At 37.9% G+C, this 23372-nt stretch overlaps 1 protein-coding gene across 6 annotated transcripts in view; it reads right to left on the minus strand.

The window, feature by feature from the left end:
* Lapsyn (Leucine-rich repeat activity-regulated protein at synapses) overlaps positions 1-20649 on the minus strand; it is a 142168-nt gene extending 121519 nt beyond the window's left edge. For all 6 annotated transcript variants that reach the window (XM_067773970.1, XM_067773967.1, XM_067773964.1 and 3 more), the window contains exon 1: positions 20189-20649. The gene's annotated coding sequence lies outside the window, so the exon portion shown is untranslated. The remainder of the gene's footprint in view (positions 1-20188) is intronic.
* Positions 20650-23372: the final 2723 nt, after the last annotated feature.

Raw genomic sequence — 23372 nt, forward strand, 5'->3', positions numbered from 1 at the left:
ATGTTCACCGCGTTCAGTATAGCGGTGGGAAAAAAACGTTGATGAAGGAGTTTATAGCGTCATGACGCCCGTAATATTTATTGCCCTGCCGTTATATTACGTGACGGTGAACTTCGCCGTCTTCTTACTTTGCGCATATATAATTTCTTTTAGATTGCAATTTTTTTTGACAACGTACTCTACCGCTATGTTAGGGCTGCTATATAGCGGCACCTCTTTGGAGGATACCGGGCCTTAAGCAATCGCTTTTCTCTTTGGTCTAATGCGCATTTGCTTGTATAGAACACTTTTATCAACGTAAATCGTGATTGTAATAAAAATATATTTAGTGTACATTTATTGTTTTAATGAATTTCATATACATAGTTTAAGATGCATAGCGTTTCTTATACTGGAAATAAAATGACATATGGTTTTTATAAGCACCGCCGTGACCACCTTGAATGCCGTAAAACTCTTCGCCCATGGTATGCTCATAAAATCTTCGCTTCTTGAATTTATCACCTGTCAGCTGATGTATGACTATGTCTATGAACAGCAGGGCGTTGAAAATTTGGTAATGAAACACACTTGTCAATTGAAAATGATAAAGTTGCCATGGAGATTGTCAAATTACTTGAAAAGAAAAATTAATGGCAATACACAGAGACTATTTTATTACTTCATGTCGATTAGATTAATTCCGAAGACATAAATTTTAATAAAAAATATTGCATTTATTCTTCCATGATTTAGAGCTGTCAACACGGTTGCCACACTAAGTTTGATTCATCCAAAAAAAGGACCAATTCTCAAAAAAAAAGGATAAAATTTGTGTTTTATTTTATTGAGACACAATCAGTTCGGCAATTCAAAAGAGTGACGTAAAATGTAAAATTTTACGATGATTCCATGGTGTCCTATACAAAATTTCACTAAAAATAGCGAAAAAGACTTTGCTTTAATTCAAACTGCACAAACAAAAATAAAGTGTACTTTTAGGTATTACATTTTCACATTTCTAGGATAAGTCTATATCTTTCACTAACCAGAATCTAGTTTTGCTGACAAAGCAAGCGCAGTTAGATTTTAGTAAGAAACGGTTAAAAAATCTGTGTTTTGGTTTTGCCGAACTATGTGGGAAACTCAGTAAATCATAAATGAAACGAGGCATGCTTAACCAACGAACCGATATCATTTCGTTGCGATAATTAACGTTAATAAACGAAACAAAGTCATTTCGTTTCGTTTATTAACGTTAATAATGTCAAATTAACGTTAAATTAACGTTCTTAACGTTAATAAACGAATAGAAATGACTTTGTTTCGTTTATTATCGTTGATTATCGTAACGAAATGATATCGGTTAGTTGGTTAAGCATGCCTGAATGAAACCAAAGAATTCTTCGAAGCAGTTTTGCTAATAATATTATTATAGATGTTTCATTTTTCCTCTTGACGTTAAAATTTCATACCAGAGCTTTCCTAGATTCAGTTAGTGTAATTTTTGGAAAAACTCACATTTACTGAATCTAGCCCAAGGCCTCGGATTTAAAATCAAACGTCTTAAAAATTTCAACTGTGCAATAACGGAACCTTATTACATTTAATTAGGTACCAGAATTTAGTTAACAGTGTTGTTATTTAAGTTTATGGGGTTCTGTACCTACGGGAATAACTTTTCACAAAAGACTTCTTCCGAAGTCAATTTGCTTTATAATCTGAATATAAAAATAAAATGATTTTAATCGCAATTAGTTGTACGTTTATAAAGTTATCACTTTCGAGAAGTATTTCTGCCCTACTTCCAGTTAAAATATTTCTTATATCAAGCTACTTAGTTCTCAATAGTTCTGAAATTATTTGATCTCATTAAGCTACTCAGAACTGTGTGGGAATGATTTAAATATCGTCGTGCAATTTTTACATAGAATTTGTTTATAAAAATTTTGAAGGTGTTACATTTTGTTTAGCACGTTGATATGCACAAACTCTCAATATCTCTTGGTATGCTTGAATTAAGTGAGTGGTAAGTACACCAAACAAAACAAATTAGCTTAATTCTTCTACTTAGTTTTCAATTTATTAAACTCGACGGTCATTGTAATGGCTCCATCAGTGGCAAACCCTTGTGTTTGCCCTAAGATCGAGTACTTTTCTTTTTAATGCCTCGATTAAATTATCTCCTAGGTGTTCTGCTATATTTTATTGACTTCGCAATGTTTTTGGTAAGAATGAAGGTTTGGCAAATATTGTAAGCAGTTTTGTGAATGTTTACCTCAGTAAAAAAAAAGAGTACCAAAATTGTGGCTACTGCCTAAAAAGGACCAAAATTGAAAAAATGGGCAAGCGGACCAAATGTGGTTGGAAGGGGCCTTTTTTGGTCCAAATGGACCAAAGTGGTAACCGTAGCTGTCAAGTTCCTTTCTCACCATTAGTTGTCAATGTAATGGGGCTTGATTGTGCATCTAGGGAGGCAGCTAAATTTGTACCACTATGCTCAAGGTCAACTTTAAAATATTCGCTTTTGACCCGCGAAGGATGGGGCTAGGCAAGATGTCAATTAGGCAAGCAACGATTGTGAAACAAACACTACACCGTGTAGTACTACCCATTAATCACAACTGCGAATGGGCTTCTCGCCACGATCCGCATAAGAGCGAGATTCCCCGTATATCGATTTTATGCGCATAAGTATGTACATATGCTCTAGTGCATGTATTTTTCATGAAGAGACCGCCCCAGGTTTTTTTTTTATATCCGAGAACAGTTTAAATCCACGTACGAAGTCTGCGGGAGGGGAAGGACAGCGTCTTTTGGGTCTAAGGTCTCGGAAATTTATCCTCCACGATGTTAAGTCTTCTGATGGGGTAAGGTTGAACGCCTTAACCTCTGCCCGAAACTAATACTAACAATATAACAAAAACTATCGACCACTAAGGTATAGAGTGGCGTGTTGGCTGACGATACCAAAAGTTCCAGTGAAGGGACACCTAACATGACAAATTCTTTACAAAATTTATCTAGACTCCTCTCAAGAGTGATCGACAGTGACTTGGTAGATGTCTTTCGAAGTCAAGATGTAGGTTCGTCCATTTGTAGGAAAAATTCAGGTGTTGGAAGAAAGCATCGGTATAGGAAAGTCAGATCGATTGAAAATGGTATACGAGCTTTAAGCAGACATCGACAAAGTTAATGCAATAAAGATTCATCGGATTTGTTGGGTAACTCATGTTACGCCCAGAAATCATCACTATCCTATGGCAATAGACGAAGTGGAACCCGCAGAGCGTTAGAATATTAAGTGGATAGGGCTTGGCATTTCCAATGTATTTTGTTAAAATAAAAACAGATTTTGGGTGAGCATTTTGACAGTGTTAGTCTTTGACTGGGAAATGAACGCAAGCCGTTCCAGTGCTAAGACTCGTCTGTTATGGCTTGCCTCGGTATCTGTAGTCAGTAATCGCAGGAAAAAGACCCAGGTTGATGCTTGGTTCTGTAACAAATCCGATTAATATGTACATTAGGGTGCGCGATATTTACCAACTTTTGAGTTATCAAGCGAGCATGCACTCACTGAGAGATTAGTTCACGAAGGCCCTAACCAACAAATTTAAAAATTTACCGGAAAAGCAAAAACCGTTTAAAATTTGCATTGTGAATTAAGCTAACGATATGTATTTGCCTTTGGAAATAACTTTTAATTATGTATATAAAAAAGCTCTTGTCTTCACGGGTCTTCAAGGGTTGCCGGCGCAATTTATAGCTTCTCCAATCCAATTGTCAGCCTCACCAAACCGTTGCGAATCCTGTTTCTTTAGCAGCCGAGGCTTTGGCGACCCCAAGTTCCTCATTGAACTAGGATGGGGGTGGGACGGCTTAGAAGGTTACATGTGGTCATATAAAATCGTCCCGGAGATGGTCGGGCTTGCACTTTAATTGTGTTTGTTACCTGAACGTACTGGATCTATGTCTGGTAAAGGAACATAAACATCGATAACACTCCCAAAAACCTTCCAGGATTGTCTTAATCGCTACATCAACAACAACAGCACGTTGAACCTTCTAGTTCATCCCATGTCACCTTCAGTTCGACTTGTCTTTGATTATCTGTTCTAAAAAAGATATTTCGAGTTAACGGTGCCACCAGAGGAGATGCAGGAGATTGTTTGTAAGAGGTGATAGGCATTAATCCGTGTGTCACTAAAAGAGTACAAAGCTATCAAAATATTTCTGGTTACACTATGGATATATTCAATTTATGTGAGGTCTTAGGGCCTCATTCTCTATTACGAAACGAACGTCCGTTTCGCCCCAGAGACGAATCGCTAGTGTATTTGCACTGTGTTAAACGATGACAACGTATCATTTGACAATTGCTTCCACCTTCTTGTTTGACACAAAGTAAGAAACGTAAAGGCCGAACCAAAATGATAAAGAATACCATTGCTAGGGCAAATCGTTTGGAAGCGAATTGTTCGTCTAAGCTATTGTTCGCAATAGAGAATGAAGCCCTTAATTGAACAACCAGTTGAACCTAACCTAACCTACCCTAATAAGTGGATATATGTATGTATGGATATCCATACAAATGTATATTTTTCACCAGCTTGTTCTATGGTATTGTTGCATTTTTATTCGTTATATATAATTTAGTTGTTTGTTTTAGATTTTCGTTTGTTGATCATTTATGTTATCAACATACCCACCAAAAAATGTACACCTACTTATAACCAACACTTTTCAACGAATTCTTGTAATATTTTTTTTAATAAAAATCTAATTTAAAAGCCTTATATATAAATGTATATTTTTGAAAAGTCTGAAAAAGTCAAAATACTCAAAAAATATAATAAATTAGGTTTTTAAGCTTTTATACATATAGGACTTTTGTATGGAAATATCATTTTAAAAAGCTTTATAAACATAGCTATAATTTGTACTCATTTCTCATGAAGAGTTGAACTCTTACATTTGCGACAAATTGCAAAATTAACTTTGAGAAAAAAAGACTGGGATCTCTAAGTGGGCCTAAGGGGGTTAAATATTTGAAATTTTTTATTTTACCTCAAAAAACAAAGAATATATCAAACGTAAATGCGGCTTTGTGTCCCATTTGGGTATTAAGTCGCCCTGGAATCGCATTTAAGTTGAATCATTGTTTTCTGAAGATATAATTCAATTTCTTCCATCAAACATGAAATCATGTTTCAGTTTTATATGAATAAAATGACATCGGAAATAATTCTAAAAGTTCCCAAAGGCTGGCTTTGGCTAAACATAAGCTACAAAGCTGCTATAGAATCGTAACATACGATCACGGATCGAAAACTATTGTCTTTCAAGCCATATAAATTATGCTATTCAAATATTAAAAAATAAATATATTAATAAATTATGGATCTAGTGAGTACTCGTTGTCCCTTTTTCATATATTTCATTAATCCGATACACCATATCGGAGCTATTGTGATTTAAAAAACGGCATTCGATCACTGATCGTATGTTACGATTGTTTGTTATTAAAAATTATTAAAAATTTGAAAATCAATTGGTCTGTTCACGTCACCATGATTATTAGTTTATCTATTTAAACATCATTACTGTTCAATTAACTTATACACTGAGAAAAATGCCTTGGCTGCTGTGTCAGCTCACAGTACGCATGTCGCTTCGACCCATGAAAAACACTCTGAACTTTTTTTATCCTCAGTAAACGTTGTTCTTCAATTATTATGTAAGACTGTCACTTCAGGATTGAATTTGTCTTAGTAAATGAAGTATATATAGTTGTAGATGATCTAGCCATTGATTGCCCTCAACACTTAAATGGTAAGCTTGGGTTTTACTGGCCGGTCCGTGAGGACATCACATGGACTGCATTTGTTCCTAATGTTACTAAAAGTTTGCTCGACGACCAAACTGAAATAAATTATAGAAATTTTCCAGGACATATCCTGCTTGCTCCTGAGCTGATATCTGTATCACTCTCAATAGCTGGAATCTTGGTTAAAAGATGTCAACTCTGTATGGGTTATATATTAGAGGTTTACGCCGATCAGTTTATCGGCGGGGGCGGCGTAGCATCCATTGTGTTTTTCTATTTAAAAAAACATTATTTAGCAAATTTTTTGTTTTTACTTATGTACTTAAGGAAATCGACCTTTTGGCCATTTCTTTAAATCATTTGTGTCCCCTTGCTGTTCACGCACAAGGACGACTTACGGCCGCTATTAATGGTCTATTAATAGTCAATGATTATCGTGGCACAGTTTTAAAGATTAACATCAATGCTGACCTATTGTTGATAGTAATTTCTGCTTTTTTTAACAGATACAATTTCCGAAATGCTAACAGAGGTAATTCCGACCATCAGTCGCTACTCCGCCTCCTGACCTCACATCATATACCAGCACAGAAGCTATAGGATTGCGACTTCGAACTAATACCTTCGTCGACGCCACTTTCCTAGAAGCTCTAGGTGTAGCTCCGAAGACTTTCTAACGGATGTTTTTGTCGAGCTATGCTGCCAAGGTACACCACTGAAACACCTTGAAACCTTCGGCCAAGGATGCCGCCCTCGAAATAATAAGCTGTCTAAATGAATATCATTGCGTAACTCATGGTCGTATAATCCTAGGCGCATCTACATAATTTCAGTTTTAGAAGGACCCTGGATAAATTTTTTTAAATTTAGGCCAAAACTTGCAAACGTTTCTGATCGAAATATTGATTTCAATCGTCTTCGTCAGATCAAACCGATATTTTCGAATAAAATTCAACCGATTTTAAGTTGAAAGATGTTAAAGTTATATGCTCAGTCCATGTTGTTTTCGGGCCTTATGATATAAAAGTTCATTATGGATGACCGCGTAGCTTCAGTTTTCCGACTAGTTCGACTGTCCACTACGTAAGGGTAGTAGCACGTCCGGTCTTTTGTTCGACTATCTTGGGAAAGCTTTTGCTTCACCACTTTGAATCTTCTTCGGAAAGGCATAGCCTTACCTGGTAAATATATGTGCCTACTTATTCACATTTGTAACAGGAGCCGGAACGTGTAGGTCACATTTAAACTTTGTTGGTAGGTTATAATCAATGTTGTTCACTCCACGGGACTATTTGGGGATCGGACCACCAACTTTAAAAAATGTCAAACCGGGATACCAAGTGATTTTTCAAACCCTTCTCATACGTACATATATCTTCTACTTAAGTATGAGGTGAGAATCATTTCAAAGGAGTATTTACACTCCTAGAAACTACTTAAGGGTTTTGCATCACCGATTTCGCTTATGTTTTTAGCCAATAGGGATATAGAATTTGTGAAAAAATCTGCACCATTTTTCGTTGTTATCCAATAACTTGCTTTTTTAATAACTTCAGACAATTTTGGTCATGAAGAATAAACGGCCTAGACAGTCGTAAATATGTAGAAAATATTTTTGACATTCGGCAGCGGCGTACGAAAAACGAGGATAATCGGCGGCGTATATATGTATGTATATATGAATTTGGGTATTTAATCAAATAGCCCTTAATACCAATTCCACACAGGAGGCTAATGAAATAATTAGTCATTATTTCTACATCTGTTGAAACAAAGTTTCCTTGGACTCCCGTTAGAAGATATTGATGACAATTTGTGCTCGGTCGCGGCTGTTAGGTGGGGCGAAGCACTGCTACAACAACAACAACAATAACATTTCTACATTAAAGCCTAAAACTTAAAATGAGGTTATGTTGTGAATTGAGTGAAAGGCAGTAGATGAAGGCAGTCGAATGGAGTGGAATAAAGAACAAAAGGAGTTGCAACAATATACATACCTTCAATCTTTGAATCAATCTTGCAAAATACGTAAATACTTAAATATAAACTAAAATTTTCTATTGATAACTGCACATAAGGTATCATATTAACCTTGAGTTTTCTAAAAGAATTTTGTAATATGGAGTCGAGTAATGTTTGTGTGTGTGTCTGCTTATTTTGAGCGATTAGTAGTGGAATTCACTAACTTATAACGATGCGATTTGTCGAGATTTTAATTAACGATTTTGTCGCTTGCCTTATCGATTGTACTATTCACTAACTTAGATTTAACGACTCGAAATAGTTGATATTTAAATTTCGTTTTAATAGTAGAAAGGTGGCAGCACAGCTAAACAAAACCTAAAAAATGCGAAAAGCACAAAAGGAATGCCAAAAATAAATAAATTCCATAATAAATAAGTTCCTGCTTTTAAAAGTAATTATTGTGCAAGTTTTTACCCATTTTAACAAAAGGTAAGTAAATGCGGTGTTAATTTCATATTTCTCGACATAAACAATTTCTCACATTAAAATAGAATGGCGCAACAAGTAATAGCACTCAAAGAAGAAGCCGTACCACAGCAAAGCAGCCAAGTCAGTTGGTGGACTATTTGATGGAAACTCCAGTATTAGCGGGATCTAGGTTTTTAAAGCTGAATGGAAAAGCCGAATGCGACAAAAAGGGGGGCGAAATGTTCATCTTGTGATAAAACGTACGCCAAGTACTCAAATACCATTTGATTTATAAATAAACCAGCTTTTCGTGTTTGAAAGTATTTAAGAAAAGTTCCGATTTTCTTTTTTAACTAAAATTGCCAGAAATATTAATTTCGTGCTTTCGATAAACAAATAACGATACAAAATAGTTACTGAATAACGAAATCGTTATAGTCGATTCGCAAATAAAGCGATGGCAAGTGTGGTAAAAAAGTTTGTGAATTCCACTACAGTTGTGATTTGCGCTACTTGATAAGGTTTACAAAAATAAAAAAACACCAAAAAAATTCAAAATTAAATGTTTACATTATTTGCAGGAAAGTATTGCTGAATTCGTTTTCATTGATTCTTATAATCGTTCATGGTTTAATTATTAAAGGTTGCCCATGTAGCCTTAGACCACCCTGTGCTTTTCACATTCCAAACTCCCAAGTCGCTCCTAAAAATGAGATGTGTTATTTCTTTTCAAACTCCTTTCTGAATAATGATCAAAACTTTAAAACAGTACTGAAAGTTTGGGTACACTTTTTTAGTTTTGATAGTTTCTTTTGATAACATTCGTGAAAAATTGTATAATTTTGCTGTAAATTTTTGGGTAAATTACTAATAAAAACGCAATTTTGTTGAGTACTTGAACTTTGAAATTATTTTGAAGATGCCACAAATAAGCGCAAATCCTGGTTGCTGTGCTGCCCGAATGCTAAAGACCCGCAAGTAAAAAACCAGGTGCTGTTTAGATGCACTTTCTTGCTGCTAGTCAAAAGGATGTTCGGCGCTCTTTTCAAAACATTTGGCTGGGCTGTTTGAACTTCAAGATCTCGTTTACGGAGTACTAAACAATTTCCGGAAGTTCCGGCTGTGTGTAACTGCCAATAGTTTGAAACCTAGCGTGCGCTGGGCATAGCTAAAGGCAGTGCGTGACTGTTTCTTTGCAGCTCTCCTTGACGCAGCTCCTGCCAAAGCTGTAAAAAGGGATCTCCGTTCTTTATTCATGCAGGCCAGTGGTCAGTGATTGCGGCCATGATCCTAAAAATTTGTTTTCTTAAATGATGCATCTTGGCCACCTATGCTGCATCCATCGGTGCCTGTTGTGTAGTTAGCTGCAGCCTAAAGCGACCTCTTGAAGCTGCTGACGATCTTGGACGAACTGATGGGGGAGTTAAGCGTCATGAGCGCTGCTTGAGTAAGTGCTCAGGTGTGTTATTATGTAACTCTGTTCGAAAGAAATTTTTTTCGGATTAAAAAAATGTTTCATTTGAAAGCTTTTGAAAACATTTTTCTTCGAATATAGTTACAGGATAAGACCCCAGGACTTCTGCTTGGAAGATACTAGCCGAGTTTGAAAGATGCGCTGACAGCGACAGCTAAAATTGCTGAGAAGCTTTCAGCTTCTAAACCGCAGTCCATATATCCATCTTAGGATTTATCTATGACGCGTTATGCACACCATCATTTTTCCTCAGTGTCAAATATGACTAACAGGTTGTTTATGGCTACATTCTCAAACAAGCTAAAGCTTTATCAATCGTCATGTTTCAAAGGGAGATTTTGTCGAATTTGTGCATTTTGAAAAAGGGGATTTAATTTTTTCTCTTCTCCACTTCTTATTAAAAACAACCTTGAGTGCGGAGTGTCATATTTTTAAAAAAGCTAAATGCGAAACCTCGTGTAATTGAATCATGCAATCGTTTACTACCTTTTTTGGTGACAGCTACATATCGCATACCTCCATCTAACTCAAAAATCTTAATTTTTGAAGTTATTTATACTACCATATTGACAAGTTTACAGTGGATATATCCGTTTAATCGAGTCTGTCATATCTCCAGTAATCACTGAGTAAAGACTTGGTAGAACAGTGGAAATTACCTTAATGGATATGATAAAGGCAGTTAGTTTTCAACGTTTTCTGAACAAAGTATTGTTTTGAGTTGATCGGCATTTGGATCTGGGTGTGCGATATATGTACATATACATAATTACCCAGCGAAAGCTGGCATAAACGGTTGTAAGGCCTAAACGGTTGTAAGCCATAAGAAGTGCTGGTTTCCCTCCTTATAGATCAACCTTATTAAAGGGTAAATATGGTACATCATCCGTCTTATAATGACGTTACGATATTTGCAACCTTATGCTTACGTTCGTATCGCTAAATTGTTAATAAATAAAACACTCCGATTTTCTGTATTACAAAATGGTCTTTATTAGACTACTTTGAAAATACTTCGCAATTAAACTTCACTTCGCAACTGATAGCGTGCTTAAATCAAACTAATTTCAGATTACTCAGCTTTGGCTGCTTTTATACTCTGTGCCCAAATGTCTAGACGTTTCTTCTGCTAGAATTTTCTACTTGGTTAAGAGCTATATGCTACCAGCTATAAACTACAGATACACGTTTATAGCCTCTCGCATAGCCATATGCGCGTGTATATGTGAGTGCTACTTCCACCGATGACTACATCTGTATGCGAGTTATCTCCTCCTTGTCTGGTATGTATGTATGTGGGTAAATGATGATTAATGTGTTTATGTAGCTTGCTTAATGATTCTGTTGTTGTGCCTTTATTTAATAACCTTAGAGATGGTAATATTCGTCACAATATATTTAGGTCTGTATAGGAAACTCTGACGCTCGTATTTATAACGGCATATATGCACTTTGAAGTTTATGAATATTTACTTTTTATTCCATTTTCTACATGACCTAACAAATGTTTCTACTACTAAGACATAGAAAACAGTCTATGTGATGTCCCCAGAGCCAGGTCAACCCGATCTAACCTAAACATAGAGAATAACCAAAAGATCAAATAGCGGGAAATAGCAAAACATCAAATCGTATTCCCACTTATTTTTATACAATACTTAGCCACAATTTTTATAGCTGGTACGGGACAAATTCTAAATGCTGCTTGGACTTAAACAGGATACATTATAAAGAAGCCGAACTGTAGTCGATAAATTTTTGTAATATTTTTAGGGAAATATCGGCTGTGCAGTTTTTTAAATTATTCCGGAAACGGATTTTTTTGTTTTGAAAAATTATAACGGCAATAAAATGATTTTAAATAAATAAGTATACTTGTTTTTCGTTTCAGGGAATAATATATTTCTCGCTGTCTTAGGAACTCTATTTTCAGGTTTTGGTATACTGCTTTTTACCTTTCCCGCACATTCCCGGGACCTACGTATTTCAAGCAGACTACAAAGAACATCCAGGAAATGACATTTGGCAAATTAAGTGTCCCGAGAAATTTTTTTATTATATAGCGGCTAGAGGCATTGCTTTAATATAAAGATGGAAAGCTTTGATAATTGTTTGTTATGGAAAATTTTACAAAATGTCAGAGTGCCAGACACGTTTTAAGCTTGTAAAATATATGAACATAGAAAATGCTTCTCGCCTAGCATAGCTTATACCGAGAACTCTATACGGCTGATTCCATTTGTTATGTACGGTTGATTCCATCTGTCTTATAAATAATAAAAAACGGCCCGGTTTTTCTCTGAAGAGATTTAGGCCGTCCCACATGTTTTAAGCCTACTCCGAACGGCACCTGCAATGCAGATAAGTTCTCACTCGGAAGTTTTTCATGGCAGAAATACACTCGGAGTGTTTGTCAAATTACTGCCGAGGGCCGAACCCGCTTAAAAAAGCTTTTTTAATTGAAAAAACTTGTTTCTAAATTTTTGGCGTTGTTTTGCACGGGACTTGTGGTGCCGAACATGCTACCATCACACCACGGTGGCCATGTAGTATCTTATAGTTTGGCCTGATGTGAGCCTCATTTTAATTAATCTATAAGACTTATAATAAGGCTGTTATGTTCTATCTAATGTCTTATAATAATTCCTAATGTAACGGTTATCTTTCAGATAAGACCTATGCCGCATGACCTAGGTACAGAAAAATAAGGAGTATTATAAGAGATACACCATACAACTTATATTCCTTATAGAACAAAAGCTGAGTCCATAAGCCCTTTGGCCATATGAAATAAGCATTATATAAGGTCCGCATTTTTTGGTGGGTTTGTATGTGTATGTGTATTTGTATACCGCTCTTCTTTTTTAATTTAAACCAATTTAACTTATTATGTTCTTTATTTACTTCCTTGCGCTCGTTACATCATTTCTAATCTTCCTACAAAAGTGGTTATATGAGGAAAATCTTCACTACATTCTATTTGCTTTGGAATAACCTTTGACAAATATTTTTTTAACATAAAATACATAAAATAACATATATGGAATTTTTTCAGTAGTTTATCAAATTTTGTTGATAAAATTTCTGGCATTTTATTTTTATAACGAATACCGCCAGAATTACATATCTGGAATGCATTCATATTAGGGTGTCCATTATTTTCCAAAAGTATTTTCTTAGCTGGGCTCTCAGTTGCTGCCGTAAAAATACCAGCACACATAAGCATCCATCAAGAAATCATAGCTTCACGTGATGATCATAGTGAAATGATCGTTCTATGTTTTAAGAGGGAATTGAATGTTATAGAAAAATCCGATTTGATGTCGGTCAATATAGCTCATGTTGTTGTGTTAAAAGTGCTTCGCCCCACTTAATGGGCAAGACCACTCACAAATTGTCATCAAAGTCATCTAACGGGAGTCCAAGGAAACTGGCAGTTTCAACAGGGGCGGACCATAGGACGGGATATTAATAACAGGGTTCACTGGGTGCGTACTGGCAAACGCGTTTACCAATTCTGTGTGGATTTGGCTTAGGGCCTGCTTATGCTTGTCTGGCTCAAACGGTTGTGTTGGCAAGTGCCGGATCTCGCCATAGTGCTTATGGATATGTTCCCTTAACCCCCGTGGAGGCAGGGCTAGATCAAATAGTTATTTGCTAGGATGTCCTGGTTTATGACAATTTAGCAAAAACTGAATATTTAACATTTCGTTGTGCTCTTTAACATTGAGCTCTTTGGCCTCACTATGTAGATGGTGTTCGGTGGTCATAAGGAGACATCCGGTGGTAGTTCTGATAGCAGCATTTTGACAGGCATGCAGCCTTTTCCAGTATGTGTTTTTAAGACCAATCGACCAAACTGGTGACGCGTAGCTCATGAGCGGGCGGCCAATTGCTTTGTACGTAGTTAGCAACGTTTCTTTATCTTTTCAACAGGTGCTGCCGGCAAGCAACTTGAGGATTTTGTTGCGGCTTTGTACTTTAGATACAATTTCGATGGCATGCGCCTTGAAGGTCAGAGTATTATCGAACGTTACCCCTAAAATCGTTGGCCGACTGACAGTCCGTAGTGTAACACCATCGACGTAAACGTCTAATATTTGCGACATCTGTTTCTTCCACGTCGTAAACAGAGTGGCCATGGATTTTATCGGTGATAATGCCAGGTTGCGCGAGGTGAACAAACTAGAAAGATCCGGAAGATAGCTTTTTATTTTAGAAACTAATTCCTCAATTGAAGGATCAGGTCCTGTTGCCATAATCCTGCATTCGTCGGCATAGGAAATGATTGTAACTCCTTCTGGTGGGGAAGGGAGTTTTGATAAATAGAAATTAAACAGAAGCGGGGATAGGGCACCACCATGCGGTACCCCCAGTTTAATTTTCCTAGGTTTTGAGATTTCGGTCCTAAATTGAACCGACGCTTGCGGTCCATCTTTTTGGACAAGGGGGAAGGTGTGAGCCTTCTATGTCTTGAAGTAGCGTACAGTGGTTGACTGTGTCAAAAGCTTTTGACAGGTCAAATGCCAAATCGCCGTCCTCTGATGGCTTTCTCTTGCTAAATTTGAAGCTTCAGCTGGGAAGCTGAAGCGATGACCTTACGGAACGTACGCTTGCCTTGCCGGACATCAGTTGGGATGGGGAGAGCAGCAAAAGATTGATTTGTGAAGGTTGTGTAGCCTTCCCAGTTAGCTTTTTTTAAATCAGTCCGTTAGTTTAAAAAAGTCCGCTTTTCAGAGGTGATGAAATTTGCAGTTCGCTGTATTGAAAGGAGTATGGGCAGGTAGTCAGATACTTAAGTGAGCATCGGCTGCCATTCAGCGCAGTTTATGAGCCCTTCGCTGACGATTGAGATGTCAGGCGAGCTGTGACAATTACCTGAAATTATGGTGGGGGCATCGCCGTTTATCGTTCAGAAAGTCGTACTGTCTATTTGCTCTGCTAGCTGTCTGCCCCTGCTGTCGACTGGGGGGCAGTCGTCACTCGTCAGAGATGGGTGAAGGCGCCTTGAAGGATATAGGCTTTGTTGACTCTGCTGTCCGATTCCTGCTGGAGTACCTGGTGTCGATGAGTTGGTACTTGTGTTTTCACATCGGTCAAACGGTTGCCATTTCTAAGCCCAGAACATCTATGAATGTGGCATGGGCCAAGGCATGAGCTGCATTGGACCGATGTCGCGGTCGTAAATATTTTTAGCTGACATACGAAGCACACGGTGTGGGGGACTAGGAGTTGACGACTCTTTCTTACGCAAGTGAAAACACTGACGGTTAGAAAAGATGGGTGCTCTAGATAATGTCCTTATGGAAATTATTTGAGGAAGCATTAATGGATAAGTTATGTAAATAGCAGTTTCCTACCCATGGTTTTAATTGACATCCTTAGAGGAGATTGCCTTTTGGCAACGCCAGCCCTCAAAATGTGTCGCGATTTACCACCGAGGAGATTTAGGCCGAGCTCTTCCCATTTTCGTGGTGCTCCTTTTGAATTTTTCCTACAAATGGGCGGGATCTATATGTTTTATGATAGCTCCGAATGGCATTCTAGTTAGGCAGATGTATTTTTCCATTCATGACAGAAATTCTCCTCGGAGGGCTTGCAAAACCACTGCTGTGCGATGACCCCGTTTAAGGAAATTTTATAAATATTTTTTACTTGAACCCTGCACCTCCGATATGCTAGGCCAGCTCATTATCTCTAAACCAAGGCGGCCGTATACCGCTTGGTACTGTCATATTTTATCACTGCTACAATTTAGGAAAATAGCTGCTGATGCTGTAAAAATTATGCGTTCCGCTTAATATTCGCGATCATTCAAGAAATTATCATGGAGGTGTTGGTTTGACATTATAAGTAATTGAATACCATATGGTTTGTTTAGTGTGGATACACACCGAATGGAGGTCATACATCACATATGGCGCAGATGATTCTGGAGATCTACAAGTTTAACCTTTTACAGTATACAGATCGAAGCTGAGCCAAAATGAGACGCGACTAACTGGGACCTGTGCGTTCTTCTTCTGCGATGTCTGGTAAACCGGTTTTAATAACGGGGTTGATGGGGATTGACGCTTTGAGAAACCCCTTTGACTGAGTAATGTGAGGCCGGGTCTTATTATTGTGCTACGGAGATGTTTTTTTTTATCCATATAGGAGGGCGGACAAACTTAGCAGTTGTCTCTTCAGATGTACAGTTTTGATACAATACAGCAGGAACTGATTCTTCGGCATTTCGTTGTAGACTTTAGCAGGACGCACTTTCGCGTTGCTAAGGAGGTGGCGTACAGACGTTTTAAGGAGGCATCCCGTAAAAATTCTGAGTGCACATTTAGAACAGGCCTGACACGTTTTTCACTAGGTGTTGTGTAGATCTGGAGCCCAGCACAAGATCGACGGGCGACGCTTAGCACAAGATCGGCTGACCAATTTCTCTATGCGTCGCCCGCAGTGTTCCTTTTTTCCAAGTGCTTGCAGAGAATTTAGCAGTGGATTTAGTCAGCAACAGTCTTAGGTTGCGTGAGGAGGAAAAATATGAGAGACAAGAGAAATAACTTTTTGTTTTGGAGTAGAGCTCATCTGTAGCAGGGCTCGCAATCTGCATAAGAGAATTTAGTAACTTTAGTGGCGAAGGGAGTTCGGATATGTAAAACTTCAACAAAGGTGGTGCCTCAACGCTGGGCACAACCTGTTTGATTCTCTTTGGTCTACATTTTTCGTTTCTAAATTTACAGAAGTCTGTCTGGCGATCCACCACTGAAACGGTAGTACTTTCATTTCCGAAATCTGTAAACATGATACCGGCCATGGTGGAATCACCAGGTGAAGTAAGCCGTCAATTGTCTCGCTCTAAATTCTTATTTGTTCTGTCATTCGGCTATCTGAAAATTTTTCGCCAATGTTGTCCCCGAAAAAGTGTTGTTTTTTGCATTTTTTCAGGAGTAAAATAATCCACTTTTAGTACTCTTTTTCACATAAACTAGTAGGCTAGTAGGTTAATATCGATGGACCTTTACTGGATTTAATTACAGAGACTCATCATTGGGGTATCTTTGGTGTTGGCTTCCATAAGTAATGCCGTGCTAAAATATTACGTCTATATGCGTATATTTAATTAGTTCCAAAAAAATAAATGTTAAAACAAACAATTTGTATTTACGTCATATCCAACTAAGTGTTTTCGCCTGTGCAGCGCTACTGAGGACTTTCGAGGAATGTTTTTGTCTTTCCTACAACAAGAACACCAAAACTGTTGTATTATACCTTATTTATGTTAAAACTTCGCTAAAACACTGGAATTCTAAATATAGTTACAACAAATTTTAACTCACTGTTGTTGCTTTGCCCTAAAAATTAGAGCACTAAGATAAGAGGACCAATTGACGCCGGTAGGCAGAGAGAAGAAGCGAGTGGCGCGCCATATTGGACGACCATAACCGTTTAAACGGTTAAGAGAAATCTTACACGTTATGGATTGTAATATAGAATATATGAATCCGGCTCGATCGGATCAGCATCTTGTGGTTCTAGGCCGACTGCCGCTGGGCTAGTCTATCCCTTGACATATTTTAGTAATTAATAACCTGATAACAATAGTAATACATCATGAATTCAACTATCAGGAGTTTTTGGGGGATCTTCTGTTCAAGTTTGTATAAACATATGCCGTATTTTAGTTCCGACTCTCAACGACAAATCAACAGGGCAATATGTCAATATCATTGCATTGTTAGGGATGGAACGCGTTTAAAAGTATTATGATCACTTCCAAGTGGGACTGTAACACTTTTTACCAAAGCAGACCATTTAAGTGCGCAAAGTTACTACAGTTCAACTAAATATTGGATAACACCTCTCTCTTTCATGGCCGGGTTTTCGATGAAAGTTTCAACAGCAGTTGAAGTTGAGATCAGTTTACTTTAGACACATTCATTGAATTTTACTCCTCTTCACTGTTTAAGTTTTATTTTTATTTTTATTCGATGCCAAAAGTAATGTAAACTCGCACTGGTCCTATGTATCCCTTCTGCCTTGGCGTAGGGTAGCACTGATATGCTGAAAAAAACAGTTTCTGTAATGGCTTTCGTAGCACGGTATTTATTTTTCTACTCCTATTTTTTTCAAAGCGGGTAAAAATTTTACCCTCTTCTTATCGTTGAAAATACATCACTACCGTTTCAGATAGCGTACATCGTCAGTATTTTTTTATTTACTTCACCTGGTGATTCCACCATGCATACTGGCCTTTTCTTTTTTGACTTCTACATACCATTTCATTCCCATAAAATTATAGTGAGAAAGTGTCAGATGTAAATGCGAAAGCGTCATATCGAAATGAGAATAGTCAGGTTTAAGTGAAAAAACACAAACTTAATATGCGAAATCATAATTAGTAATTTGGACGAGGCTCATACATTCGTTTGTTCGGCACTATATCAGTGTCTGGAGTGTCGTCAATCGACAAACAAAAGTGTCTGTTGGGATGAGCACATGCTCCACTTGAGTAAAGTCAGCTCTTTAATACTGGGAAGAGCAGGGGAACGATTTAAATGACTTAGTTTTGGTGTGCGACAACGAGCTATGACACACAGTAGATGATGTTTAAAATAGCCAAACGGATGTGCTGCATTTAGTACCGTGCTCCCCAATACTGATGACCATCGATACGAAAATCAGGGATGGAGCGAAGAGATCAGCAACTGAAGGAGGCTGCCCGAGAGCATTCCAGCATACAACATCATTGCATGGAAATGATCTCTCACTCCAACATATGACAGTGTGTACATAGCAAAATTCTTATCAAGTATTATTATCCTTTGGAGAATGATTACATAACTCACCTTTCTAACTATTTTTATATTCTTAGTTGCAAATTACGCTTTCGCATTTTCATTTTATGTTTTCTCATTAACAATTTACAATTCTCATTTCCATATGGAGATTTTGCATTTGCAATTGACTATTCTCATATACAACTGACTATTCTCAATTGCAATTGGCGCTTTCTCATTTACAACTGGAAGTGGTGAAGATCGATATCTTTCATCCGATATTTCGTGCCTAGCCATATAGATAGGCCAAATGCAGTTTTTCTAATACGGGTATACTTAGGTTACGTTGAACTGGTCGGTCCATGAGGACCTCACATAGACTGAATGAGTGCCTAGTGTTACCAGAAGTTCGTTTTAACGACCAAACTGAAAAACCCTATCAAAAACTAAGACATATGTTATAAAATAACTCTGTCCTCTTGGCAAATACTAGAAGCTTTCTAGGACTTAAGCCACTTGCTGCTTCTAGATCTGACAGCTGTATCACTCCTAATAGTTGGAGTCTTAGCCTGGCAAGTGCAGGGCACGAGCACAGAACGTGCTCATCATCTGCTATCACTGACCAAGCCTAATTTAAAGGCATGTGACGCCAGGAGGCAGTGTCCAGTCAGAATACCCATCATGAGTCTACAGTCCTCTCTTTTTAATGATAGAAGCAACTGTGTTAGTCTAAGGTTGTAAGACCTACGCATAATCTTCGACACTTTACAGCCCCGCGCTTGAACCCACATCTTTCCCGCTTGGTTGTTCATGTGCACCTCTCGCCTTCGCTTGATCTAACCCAGTCTAATTGGAACGTCTACGGAGCAAGCTTCAAGAGATGCGCCCTTTTTAGCTAGTTCATCCGCTTTTTCATTCCCATCTATTCCCATATGCCCTGCGACCCAATATAGATGTATGCTGCTCCCTGTCCCGATTCTCTCCAGAGACTGCTTACACTCTAACACGCTTTGAGATGCTGTGCTATGCGAAATTATTGACTTAATTGCTGCTTGACTGTCAATATAAAAGTTAATACGGTTGCAGCTGAAGCTATTCCGTTCCAGCGTTTCTACTGCTTTGTTTACGGCTAATATTTGGAAAATGGAAAATGCTACAGTAATCCGGCAGACTGTATGATCTGTTTATTTCCGGATCAGCACAGTATACCGTAGACCCTACTCCTTCCACCACTTTGGAACCGTCTGTGTACACATTTATCGCCTCGTCCGACATTTGAGCACCCTTGCGCCAACCGTCCACCTCTATTGTGGGCTTAAGATCTCCCTCGAAGCGCAGATAGGGAATCAGGTAGTCTGTTCGTCTTGTGATTGATGACGCTATACTACTATGGCCCTATGGTCGGCGCTCAAGCTGCCCCGAGGCACCGAGCAGGTATACTTATGCTGATTAGAAAGTGGGGAAATTCGAAAGCAAGTTCTTCATCAATGACCTGACAAGACTCCATTATTACATTCCATTTTATCAAAGTTCAAAGTTTTTCTTGTGTAATGTCAAAGCAAAACTATGGAAGCTAAAAACTTAATAATAAACATATTTCACAAGCATTTAATTTTTATTTGCAAAACGAAAGCGTTATTATTATCCACGACACTTAAACTACATACATACATATGTAGGTAGCTAGCAAGTATTTTTTTGTACCTTCTAAAATCTCGTCTCTATAATATGCCGGATTCTTGTTATTATTGTTAATCTCGAATGTGACATCGTTATCACTAATTTCAGCCTTTTGGCACTTTAACTTATCAATTTTTGAATGACATTCAACTTTTTGGCTCTCAAACAAAATGAAAATTACTGTTTTTTCTTTCAAAATTGATGCACTTTTTCCTATGTACGTACTTATGTACATAAGTAGGTATGTAATTATCAAAATGTTCACCTTCTAATTTCGTTCAAAAATCCATAGAACACAATTCACACACTTTCACTTTCTGCGACGGTGATTTCGTTTGCACTTATTATTAGTAGTTTTTTGTTTTATTATTTTATTCGAATTTCCTAAATGTCGTTTCAACGCATTCAACACGACCTAATCAACCCGGTAAGTACCGTTGCACACATAAAATTAAACCGAAAAGGCGATCATTGCATCTCATACGCCCCAGGCAAACAGAACGATCATTAACAGCGAGAACTTTTATCATGGCTGAATGGTTGATTGGCCGAGCAGCCGAGTAACCGACTATTGCAGAGAAAATGTAACAGAAACCCGAGCACGGTTGCCACGCCATGTTTTCATTCATCGAAAGAAAGGACCAAATTTTTGTTTTATTTTTTTGAGACACAATCAGTTCGGCAATTCACAATTCGTTGAAAATATAAAATTTTAGGATGATATCATCGTTTCCTATACAAAATTTTACTGAAAATAGCGAATAGAAGACTTTGCTTTAATTCAAATTGCACAAAGAAAGTGTACTTTTTGGTATTACATTTTCACATTTCTAGGATAAGTATAGGTCTTTCACCAACCAATGAAATAACATGTATAACGCAGTTAGGTTTTAGTAAGAAACTGTTCAAAAATCTGCGTTCTGGTTTTGCCGAACTATGGGGCAAACTCAGTAAATCATAAATGAAACCAAACGATTCTTCGAAGCAGTTTTGTTAATACTACGCTGTCCACCTGCAAGCTCAAAATAAAGGAGGCTCTACTGATGGAAGCCGGAGCCAGGTGGAGGCATCATACAGAAGCCACACGGCAAAACTCACATGGCCGGAATGGAATGAGAAAAGATCGCGAGAGCTTCTTACCCTTCGTAAGAGGGATCTTTCCTTAGTTGTAGTTCTTCTCACTGGTCACGTTTGTATTGGACCGCATGCTGAAAACATTGGCGCTCCATTTAATGACTATTGTAGAAGCTGCGGCAACGAGGAAGAGTCTGAAACTGTTAGGCACCTACTCTGCGAATGTCCAGCGCTCGGTAGAAGAAGGCAAAGTTTTATGGGCAAGATGTTTCTCGTAGATCTGACTTATATAGCTGAGGTCAATACACGACGCTTAGTTGGCTTCACAAACTCAACGAAGTGGTTTCATCCGTGTGGTTTCACAATGGTCCTAAAAAGGCTAGGTGTGCCGCTCCGATGCGGACGCCACTCACTTAAACCTAACCTAACCTATTATTATAGATGCTTCATTTTTCCCCTTAACGTTAAAATTTCATACAAGAGCCTACCTAGATTCAGTGAGTATAATTTTTGAAAAACTCACAGGCCCCAGGCCTCGGATCTAAAATCAAGCTTCTTAAAAGTCTTAACCGTACCATAACGGAGCCTGATTACATTCAATTAGGTACTAGAATTTAGTTAACAGTGTTGGGTTTGAAGTTTATGGAGTTCTGTACATACAGGAATAACTTTTCACAAAAAACTTCTTCCGAAATCAAATCTCTTTTACATTTGCTTCAAAATCCGAATATAAAAACCAATTCGTTTTATTCTCAGTTAGGTGTATATTTATAAAGTTATCACTTTCGAGAAGTATTTCTGCCATATTTCCAGTTAAAATATTTCTTTTGTCAAACTACTTAGTTCTCAATAGTCCTGGAATTATTTCAACTCATTAAGCTACTTTGAGCTATGTGAGAATGATTTAATATGAGAATGAAAGATAAGGTTTTAATTTTTGTTTGGCACATTGATATGCATAGTTATTCCTTCACAAACTCTTATTATCTCTTGGTATGCTTGAATTAAGTGAATGGCAAGTACACCAAACATAAAACAAATTAGCTTCATTCTTTTACTTAGTTTTCAATTGATAAAATTCGACGGCCATTGTAATGGCTCCATAAGTCAAAAAAATCTTTGAAGAAAAGTGTTTGATAACCGATCGATATATCTAACCACTAAAATAATACTCTAATATGTCCGTGTAATGTGTTTGCCCTAAGATTTTCTTTTTAATGAATAAATAAATAAATGTATGGCGCTGTAACCTCCGAAGAGATCTAAGGCCGAGCTTTTCTTCCAATTTGCGTCGTGCTCTTCTTGATTTTCTCTACAAATTGGCCGGACGGGACCTACATGTTCTATGCCGACTCCGAACGGCATCTGCAAAGGCAGATGAGTTTTCACTGAGAGCTTTTCATGGCAGAAATGCAGCCGGAGCGCTTAACAAACACTGCCGAGGGGCGACCCCGCTTAGTAAAACTTTTTTCTAATTGAAAAACCTTATTTCTAAAATTTTGATGTTGCTTTGCTCGGGGTGTGAACCTATGGCATACGGTGTGGTAGGCGGAGCACGCTACCATCACACCACGGTGGCCTTGACTAAATTATCTCTTAGGTGTTCTGCTATATTTTATTGACTTTGCAGTTTTTGTGGTAAAAAATTCATGGAAGTATATTGAAAATTATATGTGGGTTAATGAAAGTGTGGCAAATGTTGTGAGCAGTGTTGTGAATTCTCAGTAAAAAAAGAAGTGTACCAAAAAAAAGGGACCAAAATTGAAAAAAAGGGACCAGCGTTTTAGGGGGCTTAGAATATACCCGCCGTAGGTATGCCTGTCGTAAGAGGCGACTAAAATACCAAAATTATTCAAGGGGTTGTGTAGCGAAACCCTCTCGAGGGGTTGCCAGCGCAATATATAGCTTCTCCAACCCAATTGTCAACCTCACCTACCCGTGGCGAATCCTGTTTCATTAACAGCCGAGGCTCTGGCGACCCCGAACTCGTGATGGATCTAGGGGGTTTGAGGGTGGTATGGCCTAGAAGGTTTCATGTGGTCATACCAAATCGTTCCCGAGATGGTCGCGCTAGTACCTTTATGGTGCTTGTTGCCGGAACGTACCGGATATCCATCCGGCAAAGGACCATCAA

This window comes from Eurosta solidaginis, chromosome 3, assembly GCF_040869045.1.
Source record: "Eurosta solidaginis isolate ZX-2024a chromosome 3, ASM4086904v1, whole genome shotgun sequence".
Taxonomy (NCBI): domain Eukaryota; kingdom Metazoa; phylum Arthropoda; class Insecta; order Diptera; family Tephritidae; genus Eurosta; species Eurosta solidaginis.